This window comes from Camelus bactrianus, chromosome 3 (genome assembly GCF_048773025.1).
Source record: "Camelus bactrianus isolate YW-2024 breed Bactrian camel chromosome 3, ASM4877302v1, whole genome shotgun sequence".
NCBI lineage: Eukaryota > Metazoa > Chordata > Mammalia > Artiodactyla > Camelidae > Camelus > Camelus bactrianus.
The window spans coordinates 143,622,060-143,636,718 of NC_133541.1; the positions used below are offsets into that span (position 1 = coordinate 143,622,060).

At 42.2% G+C, this 14,659-nt stretch overlaps 1 long non-coding RNA gene across 1 annotated transcript; it reads left to right on the forward strand.

Annotated features, from left to right (window-relative positions):
* The first annotated feature begins 3,315 nt into the window (after window positions 1–3,315).
* On the forward strand, window positions 3,316–13,890 carry LOC141577183 (uncharacterized). The gene is made up of 3 exons (XR_012505882.1): window positions 3,316–3,453; window positions 6,374–6,547; window positions 13,358–13,890. It is a non-coding gene; the product is annotated as an uncharacterized LOC141577183 (long non-coding RNA).
* Window positions 13,891–14,659: the final 769 nt, after the last annotated feature.

Here is a 14,659-nt window from a genome sequence, read left to right on the forward strand (position 1 = left end):
TTGACAGAAGGGATGGGGTCACTCACGCTATCCCAATGGTCAGCAGGGCAGCGAGTTCTGCTCTGTCTGTGGGCCTAACCTGATTTGAGGTGAAGGAAGCAGTGAAAGAAAAAACACCCTTCTGTTAATTAAAACACCACTTTTGAAGTCATACCTGTACTTAGCAAAGGTAACAAGAGCCTTTAAACACAGTTGTGTGAGAAAGTGGAAGATGCCTAGTGTCTGTGGCACTGGCAGTTGGAAATTTGCAGTAGCAGATTTGTGCAGTCTGGTGTCAGCAGTCGTCTGATGTCCCTGGGCTCTGCTTGGCCCCGGTGTCACTTTGCCAGGAGGGTTTTCCTGGCTTTCATTCTGAACTGTAATCTGGATATCAGTGGGTGCGGCACATGAACATTTGGAGGATGATTTTGTGTTCTGTGACAATCCTCTGGAGAGGATTTGTTTCTTGCTTTTTAAAAATTTTTTAAGAGCCAAGAAGGAGAGATTGTTCACCTTGACTTGTAGGATGCTCTGCAATGTCACTTTTTGGTTTTAATTTTCAAAATATAACAGAAGTGATTTCTAATTCAGGCTTCAAGAGACTATATATATATATATATATATAAATATATATATATATATACATATATACATATATACATATATATTTGGTACAATGGACTAGTTAAATGAATTATTTAAAGTTTTTTTTTTTAATTAATTGAAGCTATCTGGAGGGGGTTACATTGGGAATTCAGACCTGCCTTTCCTCCTCCACGTCCCTTCTTGGAGGCAACCCATGATACTAATGTTTGTTATTTTGTGTATTACAAGTACCTTTTGTGAAAATATAGGTTTGTGTGTGTATGTGCTAAGCTCCTTTTAAAAATGCAATAAATGAATCACTATGCTATACACTGGAAACTAACAGAATTTTGTAAATCAACTAAGACAAATTTAAAAAATGCAAACTAGTTTTTTTTAAAAAAAAACAATTCATTTATTTCATTTAAAAAATAGTCACTGTTTTATTTCAGGACGTTGCAGAGATGATGTACTAATATGCTGGTGCTTTAATACCTCAAAGTTCAGAAATCACTGCAGGGGGAGGCTGATGTGTCTACAGTCAGGAGGAAAAAGCCAAATCTTTCCCCTCTGTCATTGCACCCTGCCAGTGTCCCCTTTGCCCGGGGGTGAGGAGAGGTAGGAGGCCTGCAGAGCATGCTCTGTGCTCGCAGCCCCTTCATCCAGTCTCGGAACACTGCCCCCTCCTGGGTGTGAGGTGTTTAGGTGCCACTTGCTGTGTGGTCCTGCCTGGCTCCTCTCTGAGGTCACATCCTCAGAGGTCAGTGCAGGCCAAGGTCAGGGCCTGTGCCTGTGGGTCTGCTTCCTGGCCTCCCCTGTGCATCTGAAACAAGTTTCACACTACGTGCAGGCCCACAGAGAAAGTTGTTGTTCAAATTTTTCTCTGTTTCTTAATGCAGTTTTTTCCCCCTATTTATAAAAATTACATTTACTGTACAAAATTTAGGTAAAATGGAGAAATGTAAAGAAGAAAATAGAATGACCCACAAACCTGCCCAGAGGACTGTGCCACACTTTTTTGGTATAGTCTACTGAGCTCTTTTTCTTAGACACACGATACACATTTTAAGCACAGTTGGGATACCCTCCATCTGATTTCATGTTCTAAATGTACAATGTGCTCCTGAGGTTGTATTTTGCATATTGACTTATCCCTGATGTATCTTTATGGTTAAATACTCTGTGGAAAGATATTTAGTAACTACCTGACAGCCCATCATGTGGGTGTAGCACAACTCACTTACTTGTTTTCCTACCATTGGCTGTGGGTTGTTTTAATATATTTAATCTGTGATGAAGCTGATACTCAACATGGGTTGAATTAATTTTAGAAAATGTTATATGTAATGTACTGAGTATAGAAATTGTGAATAGTTTCTGTTTGCGAGAGCTACTGTTCTTATGATTTTTTTAATTTTAATAATGTGTACATATCTTTTATCTTGATCTTAAATATTTTACAATTGGCTTGGGCTCCTGAGAAAGTCTACACACTCTTTCACTTCTAGAAGTTGGGCACCTCAGAAGACATAAGAGGAATTCAGTCACCTGTTCTTGCAACTTCAGTGGTAACTGTGCTTGTACACATTGGAACTGATCCATCTGTCAGATGGATGAGGATTTGCTCCAGCCTTCTGTCTCCATGAGTGTGTGACAAGCAGCCAGTGCCATCAGGGAGCTCAAAGTGCCTCCTCTACCTGGTGAAGGTGGGGATATTGTCCACTCTGCACAGCTACTCCCACCAGCATGAGCTGGACCTTCCCAGCCTGTGGCCTGCATGTTGAGTGGCACCCCAGGGGGCTGGTGAGGACCTGGGACCACACAGCAGCTCCTGGCCCTCTCCTGCTGGTGATGGCTGACATCCTGGTCACTGGTCCGGGAGGGCAGCTGGGTGAGCGGATCCAAACTCCCCCCAGCATGGATCTCACATAGCATAGGGTTGAGGGGAACCTGCCAGACTGTTCCTTCCTACCAAGTTCAGCTCTTACTAGAGTGAGCAGATCGGTTATTGAGTCTTTAATGCATGCCTAAACCATGCTGTGTAATTGACCCACTGCCTGTCACTGGGTCTCTTCTGTGCACCCACTCACTGCATATGATGGGTGAAGGTGCCAAGGCTGAAACATATGTGTTAACAGATGTGGCCATGGTTACTCTGCCCACAGATGTGGAACCAGGATCTGAGTCCTGGTTGTCACACTCTAAGTCCTGCATGCTAACCAGGTGGTTGACTTTTAAATGCAAGCCAATTTGTATTTGGTTTAAAAATTAATAGTTAAACACCAAAAAATAATGTGACAATGAATATATATATGTTCATGTATAACTGAAAAATTGTGCTCTACACTGGAATTTGACAAAACATTGTAAAATGCCTATAACTCAATAAAAATGTTTATAAAATTAATAGTTAAAACGTTTTCCTTTTTGTTAGAGGAACAATAAAATGACCCATTTTTCGGACAGACAGCAGCATTTTGGAAATTAACTGCCTTCTGTGGTTTTTTCTTCACATTCCTAATGGAAAGGCCACTTTGTTTGCTTACAGAGCATCTCAGGTTCTCCTAATGGAATTGCATGCATGGTCATTTTATTCCCCCTCCCCCAGTCCTGAGCTTTGCACAGAGTGGAGATTCAGTAAATGCTTGCATTGCCAGGGCAGGTGGGGGCAGGATTCTAACTTACAGTCCAGGGAGGGCGTTCCTCCTGGAGTTACTCACATGGTGTTTTGCCTCTCTGTCTCCCCATGTGGAAGGTTAGGTAATTGGAAGCTGCATCAAACACATCCCTATTGCAGGTAGAGATATGTATTTCATTCAACAGCTGCCAAGTGAGAGGGAGGTGGGAATCCCTCCTGAGCAACCACTGGAGACCACAAAGGCCATTAAGGTAAAAACAGATGGGAAATGGGCCAGTTTGGTGGTGAGAGAGAAATAGTGTTTTCACACTTCCCCTTGTGACCACCACCCCTGTTCCCACTGTGCCTTCCCTCCCCTCCCCATGAATGTGGGTCTCCATCTGTTTACCACTTGAATTAAGGGGCTGAAAACTTAGCCTCTTCTCTGAACATGGATGCTTGTGAAGTTCTCCAGCTGTAAATGAGAGCAGCTTGATAACTGGTATTGAGCATCCTGCCTAGTACGATGTCATTTAATTGGAGCCTGATTAGACAGAACCTTCAATTAGCCAATGTGTCTTGCACCTCTCCCTCCAGGCTTCATTTCCCGAGTAAGGAGCAGACAGCAGCAGCAGTGACTGTGAGGAATCCTGTGCAGTCAGCCAGAATTCAAACTCATTTCCAGCTCTTGCTGTGTGTGGTTCTGTACCCTGAGAATTACCATTCAGAGTGATGCTGTTCTAGGGTGAATCATTGAACAGAGTCCACCTGTGTTTTCTAGACTCCGTTACCATGCTGGAGGAGTTACAGGAAGCTCTAAAATTAAATCAGTAAGATTCGGAGGAAAATGGCTCATTGGTCCTTATTTAAAATGCCCACTTGACTGATCCATCGGTTTGGTCTTTGTGTCACTCTGTAGGTAGCAGTTGACAGACCCCTTTCAAAGCAATTTTCTCTTCAGGTTGCAAAATCAGGACAAATTACTGTTTTGTTTTTGTTTTGTTTTAGTCAAAATGAAGAGATTCTTAGTAATACAAGGATAATTATTATATAAAGAGCAAAGATTTTGTTTTTGGAGAAAAATTTAAGCATGGAAGTGACATGTGACCTTGAACACACAGTTTCTGAGCTGCAGGGGAGTTTAAGGGAGGTTAGCCTCCCCCCTTCCCTCCCACTTTTGCACCCAGTAACAAGCTGGTTGAAGGAAAGCTAGTGCCTGGGGGGAGTCCCACATTTTGCATGACACTCTTGGTGGACGGAGAGGTATTTTTAGGACAGGGTGCACAGGTGCGAGTCAGGGCCCGTGTGAGTAGGGTGGCTGGGTGCCCGGGTGTGCCCAGGACTAGAGTTTCCAGGGATGGATCAATTCACAGCTTGGGTGTGTGGTCCTGGGCAGCCCATGGGAGTCAATCTTTTCCCTCTGGGGGAAGGTTTACAGAAGTAGCATAAGACTTTCTTTTTATGTTAAAATATTTCCTAGAACTTCCCCTAGTCCTTACCTTGTGATTCTTCAAGGAAATAAATTTGGATAGTTGACCCAAGTTCCCTCACCTCCCCATTCCTGTTACCAATGTGTCTCACAGCCTCTGGCTCCTGACTGTCGGGGTGGCCATGCAGGTGAGAAGGGCCCTGAGTATGCTGACTGTGACAGAGGCTTCTCTCCTAGTCCTCGTGGTGGGCTTTAGCTTCTTCACTGGCTCTCTGAGGTCCATCTCTGACCCTGAACCAGGTTTGGCCCATTTGGGCAGTGACAAGGTATCACTCAGCCATGAAGGTAGGCAGTGGAAGAGCTCCTTGTGTTCCCTGCAGGTCAGCCACCCCATCCCTGCTGTCAGTTAGTTCTTGCCCCACTTCCCTCTGTGGGAGTGTGTCAGAGTTACCCTGTGTCTTGTTGCCCCTGTGGGCAGGAGTGGGCCTGTGGATGCGTGGATTCTGTTGGTGGGGACAGTGGTGGTCCAGGACTTGGGGCTGACACACTGCACACCATCAACACTGTGGAGGCACTTCCTGCCTTCAGTTAAGCCTCTGAGTTGCTGCGAGACATTGACCTGGTGTCTTAGGACAACTTACTGTTTCTGCCCTCAGCCTGGTAGATTTGAAGTTGTATGGGGTGACCCACTCACTCAGTTATCAGTGAGCACAGGGGTGTGTAGCAAGTCTGGCCCATCAGTCTTACAGTTGTGCAGAGTATACCAAGGATGGTATTAGGTTTCATTTCAGGGATTCTAAGAAATTTTGAACTTAGTATCATGAAAATGCCTTCAGAGGTCCTCCTGAGCATCAGCTTTGGGCCTGACAATGTGCAGGCATTGAACAAAGCCCACCTGGCCCACAGGAAGCTGACTTTCAGAATCCGGTACCCAGGGGCCAACTGCTGTTCTTGTGAGGTTAGCTCTAAGGACAGATGATCAACCCAGAGGCCCCCAGTCAGGCATCACCAGCTGAGGAAACACTTTGCACAGCACAGGCTGGGGCTGGCACTGAGCGGGTTCTCATGCCCCAATGTGTGGCAGCTCCATCCTGTCAAAGTCGGGCTTTCCTTTGGTTCATGGTCCCAGCACCTTATAAAGTGCTCTGCAATTTACTTATTTATCACTGTCACTTGTTACTCTGACTCTCAGCCAGTGTATGGGCCAGTGGGCAGGGGTCTGTGTGTGTTTTATTCACTTGTGCATCCCACGTGCCTAGGCACTCACTAAGTCTCTGTCATGGAGCCACTGAGTGTGCTGTGTCAGACCGCAGAGCAGGTTAACCACCTGCCAATCGGATGTGGTGACCACAGGGCCAGATCTGCTGCCTTCAGATCTGGGTTCGGCTGCGAGGCGGGTCTGCTTGTCCCAGTGGGTGGCAGCAAGTGCCTGGGCAGGTGCCAAGTGGGGGCATACAAGGAGTAAGAAGAGAGGAGATGGAGTCTAGGGACTTGATAGGCATCGTCAGACATCATCTCAGATAGTAGGCAGCAACGTGTGACACAGTGAGGCTGGGACTAATAGCAGAGCTGGAAAGAAAGCAGAGTACGTGGCCAGAGCATAGCTGTTAGACATCACTGAGCCCAGTAAGTGTCCCTTGGAGCTGTGGCATTGGGCAGGACTGATGTCGGGGGTTTGTGGTGCTGGAGTTACTGGGTGTTTGCCGGAGGGCAGACTGGGTGGCCGCTAATGCCTGGTGACATCTGTGTGTGTGTGTCTGCAGGAGAAGTACTGTCACATTTGCCCCAATATAGTCAAGAAGTTTGCCAAGTATGACGTGGATCAGCGGAAGTGGATCAAACAGCAAACAGGGAACAATGCCATAAGCCAGAAGAAATTCATTATCGATGTTGGCTAGGAAAGTTTCCCAGGCCCTGAAATTTTCTTTCACCCAGAGGTAAGACATTTGCTTTCTGAGTGTGCAGAGAATGACGTGTGTGGAGCAATGCTGTCACCTCGTGTGTGCAAGAGTGGCTCCCCGTTGGGCTCCCAAGCGAGGTGGCCACCTTTCAGGGAGGACCTTGTGAGTGTAGGCTGCAGCTTCAGTGGCTGCTCTGGCTCCTGCATGGCCCACGCACTTGACTGGGTGTTTCATCATGCTCCTCTTTGGGTCTGGCTATCTGTTAAACAGTTAATGGTTGGTTAAACCAAGAGTGGTTAGGAAGAAGCTTTAAGAGCAATAGAAGAGAATGGATTTGAAATTCATCTCCTACTGATATGAAAACTAGTTAATCTCGAGGATTGATTGGAATTTGCCTCTGTATAAGAGTACAATAGCGTACATATAACCTTCCCATCACACATGACGATCCATCCCCAGTCCAACATTTAACCCAGTACAGCTGGTCCTGCTGTGTTCCCTGCTGCAAGTTAGATAAAGCTTCTGTCTGAGGACACCCTTGGAAAGAAGAATTAAAGATATCATCAGTTTAGCAAGTAGTCACAAAGAATTATTACTGCGTTTGTAAAAGCAGTAACTAAGAGGCAATATTTTAAGGTTTAAGTAAAATGGACTTTATTTGTATTTTGGTATATTTTTCTGCCTCATTCAGTTTACATTTAATAGGTAAATACAAACCACTGCCTGTTCTTCGATGTGTATGACTGTTCAGGGAAATGGCACACAATGTATGTCTGACAGTACCTGATATCACGGCACTCATTCGCTCGTGATAGTCTTCAGTTAAAATAGACATAAACCAGCAAAGTCCAGTGTACAGCTGCATGGCACCTTCTTCTTCCCTCGAGCACATTGACACTTTTCATGATTTTTAAAGCATTTTTAAGAATTTTGTAATTGAATTACTTATACTTTAGCTTATTTCACTTATGGAATTGAATGTAAGATTTTTTAGTTAATGACATGGTTATTACCATATTGATTGTTTCACCTAGAAGCCACCTCCATTCCCCATTCCCAGTCTTCTAGCTCAGATTTACAGTGTGAGTCACTGACTAGGTTTTTTCTTATATCCTGGCTAACTTTTTCATGACATTAGTGTCTATACATCACATGCTCATTATCTACAATATTTTTCATTACATGCCACATACACTGAGCACTTGCATTTTACAATCTCATATAAAGTTTGAGTCACTGTGTATTCTAACGCAGGGCTGGTCTGTCTTTGTTACTGTTTGATTTCTTTTCCCTCTCTAAACCCACACATTTCATCTCTTGAAGGGACATGTCACCATCACTCCATGCACAGAGTCACTTGGTTTAATTTGACACATTCATTCCAATGTGATGATTTAAAAGGCATAGTGAATTCTGTATTTGTTAAAGTTACATTTTAAAAAAGTTGTTGAGAGAAATGTGTATTGTTTCTTTTATATCTGTACAAAATTCTGTTCACCAACCTGGATTTTATGCAATCCATCTCAGATGTTGTTGACAAAGTAACACAGAACTGTCCCATTGATGTCCACCATCTGCTATATAAGGTATAAGCTGCTTGGGTAACATGCTTGGATTTCATTCTGAAATTAAAGGCCCAGCATTCTGAGAATAATAGACCCTTACCATCAGTCTGCAGATAGTCCTATTTGACTTCTGTTTTATAGGATTTGTTAAGGGCCTGATTCCTGGTAAAATATTTTTCTTGGAGTGAGGGTGACTTAAATGCTTGGCAATATAACTCAGTTAGCCAGAAGTATTTGATTTAAATATTCTAGTATCTCTTATTCTTATCTGCCCAGCTGTATTTTTAAATTGGACAATTTTAACCCTCCATGTTGACTGAAAGATCAAGGGGGTCCTTCCCCTCTTGCTTTCTGTGAGTTTGCTGGTCTTGCTTCATGAGTATTTAGATTAGTGCCAGATGTGTTGTTGTCAGAGAGAAGGAGGAATCTGAAATGAACAATCAGAAAATGCTCATGTAATGTTTCTCCAAAATTCTTTGAGTGCAGGGAATTTTGAAACTTGAAAGGAGAAAAAGGCAGTTCATGTAACTGTAGGATGAAGGAAGTGTTGCTGAAAGCCAGAGGGGAGGGGCAGAAAGTGGCAGTCAGCTGGCCCTGCTTCCCTGCCTGCTCACCTCTGTCTGCACATCCTGCTCTTCCCCCAAGACCACGTCTCCCCTTCACAGATGCAGGGGCCTGCACCTTAGGGGGGAGAGGACCAGGCTCAGTAGGGAGGGCTTAATACAGTTTATTTCATCTGGACAGTAGAATACTATTCAGCCTTTAAAAAGAATGAGGTAAAGTAATGTAAATTCAAATGAAAAGATGTCTACAGTATATATTGTCAAATGAAAAAGCAAGTTGTAAAATTTACACATAGTATTATTTCATTTTATTTAAAATATACTTTATGTATGTATATATATATATAAGAAAAGGTATTGAATGATATGTGTTAAACTCCTTAAAGGAAATAAAATATATCTGGGCAAGAGATGGATAACTCTTACTTTCTACTCTTTGTGCTTTAAAATTATTTGAAATTTTATGGTTAATAAATGTTATTTTTATTATTGGAAAACATTTTCTATATAGACAAATTTGATGGGTAAAAGCAAATAATAATTTGGTTTTTATTGGTATATAACCTTAATTAAACACATCTCACCTCCAGTAAATGTGCAAGGAAGGGAAAGCAAAGGCAGATGAGAGTATTAAGTTTAGTGCAGTATGTGGCTTGTTCTCCCTACTTCTTAAATCTCACATAACATCAGCTGTGTCTTCCTGTCCATGAAAGCAAGGAACAAGTGTGCACTATCTAGTCCTCATTTCATCATGGTGGAGATGGAACTTCTGCCAGCAGTAAGGATTGCTCATGCTGGGGTTGAGTTTTCTCATTTGATCATTTAGTTTGCTTTCAATAGATTTATAGGATTCTTGACGTAGAGCTGGCCTTCTAGCCTGAGTACCTTATTTAACAGATGATGACACTGAGCCCTACAGATAGGAAAAGGAGGCAAAACTGGAGGGACCTGGGTCACATGGGGCAAACTGGTCTTCGACGTTTTTCTAATTGAGGTAGGGTTGATGTACAATATTATATAAGTTCCAGGTTGCAGTTTTTAAAGGTTATACTCCATTTATAGTTATTATAAGATATCAGCTATATTCCCTGTGCTGTATAACATATCCTTGTAGCTTATTTATTGTATAAGTAGTAGTTTGTACCTCTTAATTCCCTATCCCACTCTTGCCCTCCCCTCTTCCCTGTCTCCATGGATACCCATTAGTTTGCTCTCCATACCTGTGAGTCTGTTTTTTCTTGTTGTTGTTGTTGTTGTTGTTATGTTCACTAGTTTTCTTTTTCAGAGTTCATATATAAGTGATATTCTACAGTATTTGTTTTTTCTGTCTGACTTATTTCACTCAGCATAATACTCCCCAAGTCCATCTATATTGTTGCAGATGGCAACATTTCGTTCTTTTTTATGGCTCAGTAATATTCCATTTTATATATACCACACTTCTTTATCCAGTCATCTGTTGATGGACACTTAGTTTGCTTCCATATCTTGGCAATTGTAAATAAGGTTACCATGAACATTGGGGTTCATATATATTTTTAGGTTAATGTTTTCATTTTCTTTGGATGAATACCCAGAAGTGGAGTTGCTAGATCATATATTAGTTCTATTTTTAGTTTTTTGAGAAGCCACCGTCCTGTTTTCCATTGTGGTTGTAATAGTTTGCATTTCTATTGTTCCTTCTTTTCCTAGTTTGGGTGTATAAATTATACTGACTAAACCCAGAGTGAACTAGTTGCTCACAGTGTCTCTCAATGTGACTACACATTGAATCAAGTGGGAAGCTTTTCAAATCAGGATGCCTGGGCCAATTATATCAGAATCTCTGGGTGGGGGTTTGTGATTTTGGGGGACTCAGCTCCTGAGGAGACTGATGCACATGGACAGCCAGGGCTGAAAACTGGCTTCAAGCAGCACATGCTGCCTGCAATGACTTGACCTCCTGGATAAATCACAGGCCTCCAGGACTCAGCTCTCACACACTAGTCTCTGTATAAACTATACACCAACAGTGTATATGGGTTCAATTTTCTCCACATTGTTGCTGAATGTTTGTGGTTTTGTGGTCTTTTTGATGATAGCCATCCTGGTAGACACGAGGTAATATCTCACTGTGGTTTTAATTTGCATTTCTCTGATGATTAACAACACTGAATGTGTTTTCACTGCCTGTTTTCTTGGCTCAGTGGCAGGAACTATAGGTCGATTTTCTTTTGATGAAGCAAGTAGGAGGAGGCTTGCTTTAGGTCCTGCTGACAACACCTGAGATCTTCTTGGTCACTGAGTGAACACCTTACTCAGGCTCATTGACAAGAAAAAGGTGGTGGAGAATATAAAATGTGGCTTTGAAAATTCAGACATTTTAGAAAACTAAAACTTTTTTTTAAGAAGTAGTCATAATCTAATTTTTATTTCAGTCTGTTCTGTAGATAAGGATGTTCACATGCTGCCTTTTTTTAAATTTATTTTTTGTTCAGTTTCCAAGTGTGTTGGAGGTTGGGTCTGGGAATGGTTCTTCTTTTTCATTTTATTATAGCTCTCTATCTTTATGGGTTAAAGATTGTCAGTTATCTGTTGTAGACTTGAAGGGCTTTTTTTAAGTGGAAGATTTCCTATGTTGGCTGCGCACATTTCCATGATATTGCTGTGAGATCTGTTTTTGGTATGGTGTGGTGCCATGTCATTCTTGTGAGTGCATTGCCTGTTATTTCTATGATTGTCAATGTGGTTTTTGTTGTGGTGAACACAATCTACTTTTGTTGTTTAACAGAGCCTCATTTTGATTAGGTGTTTATCACAGATTGGAGAGTGGCTAGGGCTTCTCCTTTTATTGGAATTGAGACTTCCAAACCATTTCTGGGGTGCAGGCTGTGGTATGTGGTGTTGGAATGTTTCCAATACACACTCATAACAGTTCCTTTGCCCTTTCTATTGCCATGGGAATGTCCAAATTCTACACAGAAACACCAGTGGAAACAAATCTAAAGATGTCATGCACTAGGGCCTCCTGTAATGATCCTTCAGTCCCCCAGCTGGGTCCTCAGTGCAGTATCAGGTCAGTGCCATCCCTATTGTCACATTTTCATGTAGTAGACAAGGCTGATGGAAAGGCTTCAACTTCCCCTTCTGTGCACCCAGATCTCTGCTCTTGGCTCTCTCTTCCTTGTGGCATGGGACCACCAAGACAACCACAGAGCATATCCACACCCTCTGCCTTGGACCCAATAAAAATCACAGTTGTGCCTATGAAATATGCAGGTTCTTTGGCCATGGATTCTGATTTCAACCCGAACTTCCCCTGGGTCTCTCAGACCAAAATTATGATGATTCTGATAGAACCGTGCTTCTCTTCTATTGCAAAAATGCCAAATTGGGCCCTGGACCTGCAGAGATAGTGAATATGTCCATGAGATACCTAGATAATCCACACCATGTGCATCAGCAATGTTGCTATTTGAATTCAGGTCCCAGGCAGTTCTGTTCCATAGACACTACCAGTCACAGAAAACAACACACTCCAACCCCATGAGACTCAGTCTGTGCCATCAGCCTCAGCCCTCTCCCTCAGCTTCAGCAGACATTCCTAGCTCAGCATCAACAGCTCAACTCAAGGTCTGGGGATTGATTACAGGGATATTTTGTGCTGGTTTCTTTCAGTTCTGTCAGCCAGGCATCTGCTGTGCACTCCTCTCACCCTCATTGGATCTCCTTCAATCCCAACTGATCTCTCTGTGTGTGTCCCAGTAAAAGAGTGTTTTCCCCTTTTTGGCTCCCTCACCAAAAGTCAGGTCCTGCACTGATTTCCTTTTCTACTTTTCTTTTTCCTCCTTCCCAATTTTGTGAGGACCTTTTCTGTCTCTTGAAGTAAGAGAGAGAAAAGGTGAAATTGATGTTCAACCAATGTCCAGCATGTGTCCTGAGCCAAGGGGTGAGTGTACATGGATGAGAGTGAGCTAAGAATACACTTGTAATCAAGAAAATATATCAAACACAAGAATGTTATATGGGGATTAAGTTTTATAGGAGAAGAGGAATGAAATGAGTTCTGCAAGGGAAACTATGTAAAATTCCTGGCTTTTCTAGAACAGTTTGTTTATAATGTGTGGTTTTTTTTTTTTTTTATATGGATGACATGGTAGATACAAAATCACTTTGGTATTTAATTTAGCTTCCATTGTGTACATTAAAGAGAGTGGTTTTTGTAAATCAATATTTATAATGTAAGAAGCACCATCTTTTATAATGATTTAAAGTCAAGATAAAATTTTTACATATTATCTTTTTAAATGGATGAGGAAAGGACACAGTGTTTCAAAATCCTTTAAGAGGGTAGTGGATGAAAAACCATTCAGGCACTATGTTCTAAACTGCCTGGAAACTGAGAACCTGTGCTGACCATTTAACATTTTGACCCAGTGAAATGATAAAGCCAGAGTCATTTCAGAAATGTCCAAAAGCTATTTCAAGCATCCCCTGCAATTGGCCACATCCAGAACTCTGAACACAGTAAATGTTCATTTAACACTAGCTCATTGACAAAATATTTTGGCCATTCAACTGATATCTATTAACAGCATAAATACAATATCCCTTCTTCTTAACTCTAACCTTCAAGGAGATCTTTCAATTTTTCAAATATCAGTCAAAAGTATGTTATTGAATGAAGCCCTCTACTAGATAATGAGTACACTGAATTTGGTTGTTTTGTTCTTTTCCAGATACTGATTAACATGCCAAGTATAATGCCTGGCCCAGGAAGCTCAGGAGATGAATCAAATAACTTGACCATGAAGGAGCACTGAGGAGGCAGAGATGATCTCTGGCATGGGTATTATAATAGGCATACTACAAGGCTCAGAGGCAGTGCAGAGGAAGAAATGAGGAGCTCTTGGAAGTGGTGGGCAGAGGGCAAGTGTTTAGAATGTTCTTTAAGAATAGGTACACTTGAACTGACTCTTAAAAGATGGGCAGGTGTTTGACAAGGCAATGTGAACACCACAGATAGAGGGGAGTGAAGCCACCTGGAATCCTTCCTCTCTGCACTGCAAACAGTTTGGGATGGTTGGTGCATATGGCACATGACTGTGCACATTCTGTCCATGTTGTGTGCACTGATGATTTAGAAATGACAGAAGGGCAAGTGGTGAAGCTGGAGAGTTGCAGAAGCACACAGAGGAAGACTGCCTTACATGGTTCTTCAAGATATTTGGACATGATCCTGTGGCAAAGCAAGTCATTACATGATTATTAAACTAAGCAGTATTGGTGTGGAATTTGCCTTCCACAACATTTATTTTCCTGCAGTGTGGATGACAAATTTGGGAGGTGGAAGAGGGGAAAGAATACAAACTGAACTGCTGGTTGGAAGACAATTATCAGTGGTCCTGGAAAGACTCAAGCAATCAAGAAGCTGTGAAGGAAGGGTGCTGAAGGGAGGGACCTTAAGGATATGGCCTCTGGACAAACTGATTACTATTGTTTAAGGAGTAGTTTAGTGGGGAGCAAAGCAAAGACAAGCACAAAATGTGTTCTAAGACTTTTGGGGTTATGTAATTGGGTAAATGGTATTGATATTTGCAATATATATATATATATATATGGAATCAAAAAATTAGTCACAAGTTTCTGGGAGAGAAAGTATCTTCGGCACCCTAACTCCAGGTCCTCAGTTTTTCTATGAGGCAGGAAGCACAGGTGATGTTATCCCTATTTTATGTCCAAAGGGGTAAACTTTTTGCCTACTATCACATGCAGCAGGTTGGGAAGTTTACTCTCTACCAGGCTTAAGAACAGGTAAACAAGGGAGACAAGAACCATGCTTTCACAGAACTTATATTCTTGTGTTTGTGTTGGGGGGAACAGAATATGAACAAGTCAGCAAGCAATGAACCCAGGTCTGAAAGACTATGATGGTATCAGGCAGTGGTTCTTTATCTAGATATTAGGGAAAGTATCCCTGAGGTCACTCTGGAGCTGACCTTCCATTGAGAAGGAAGCAGTCATTCAGATTCTTAGGGGAA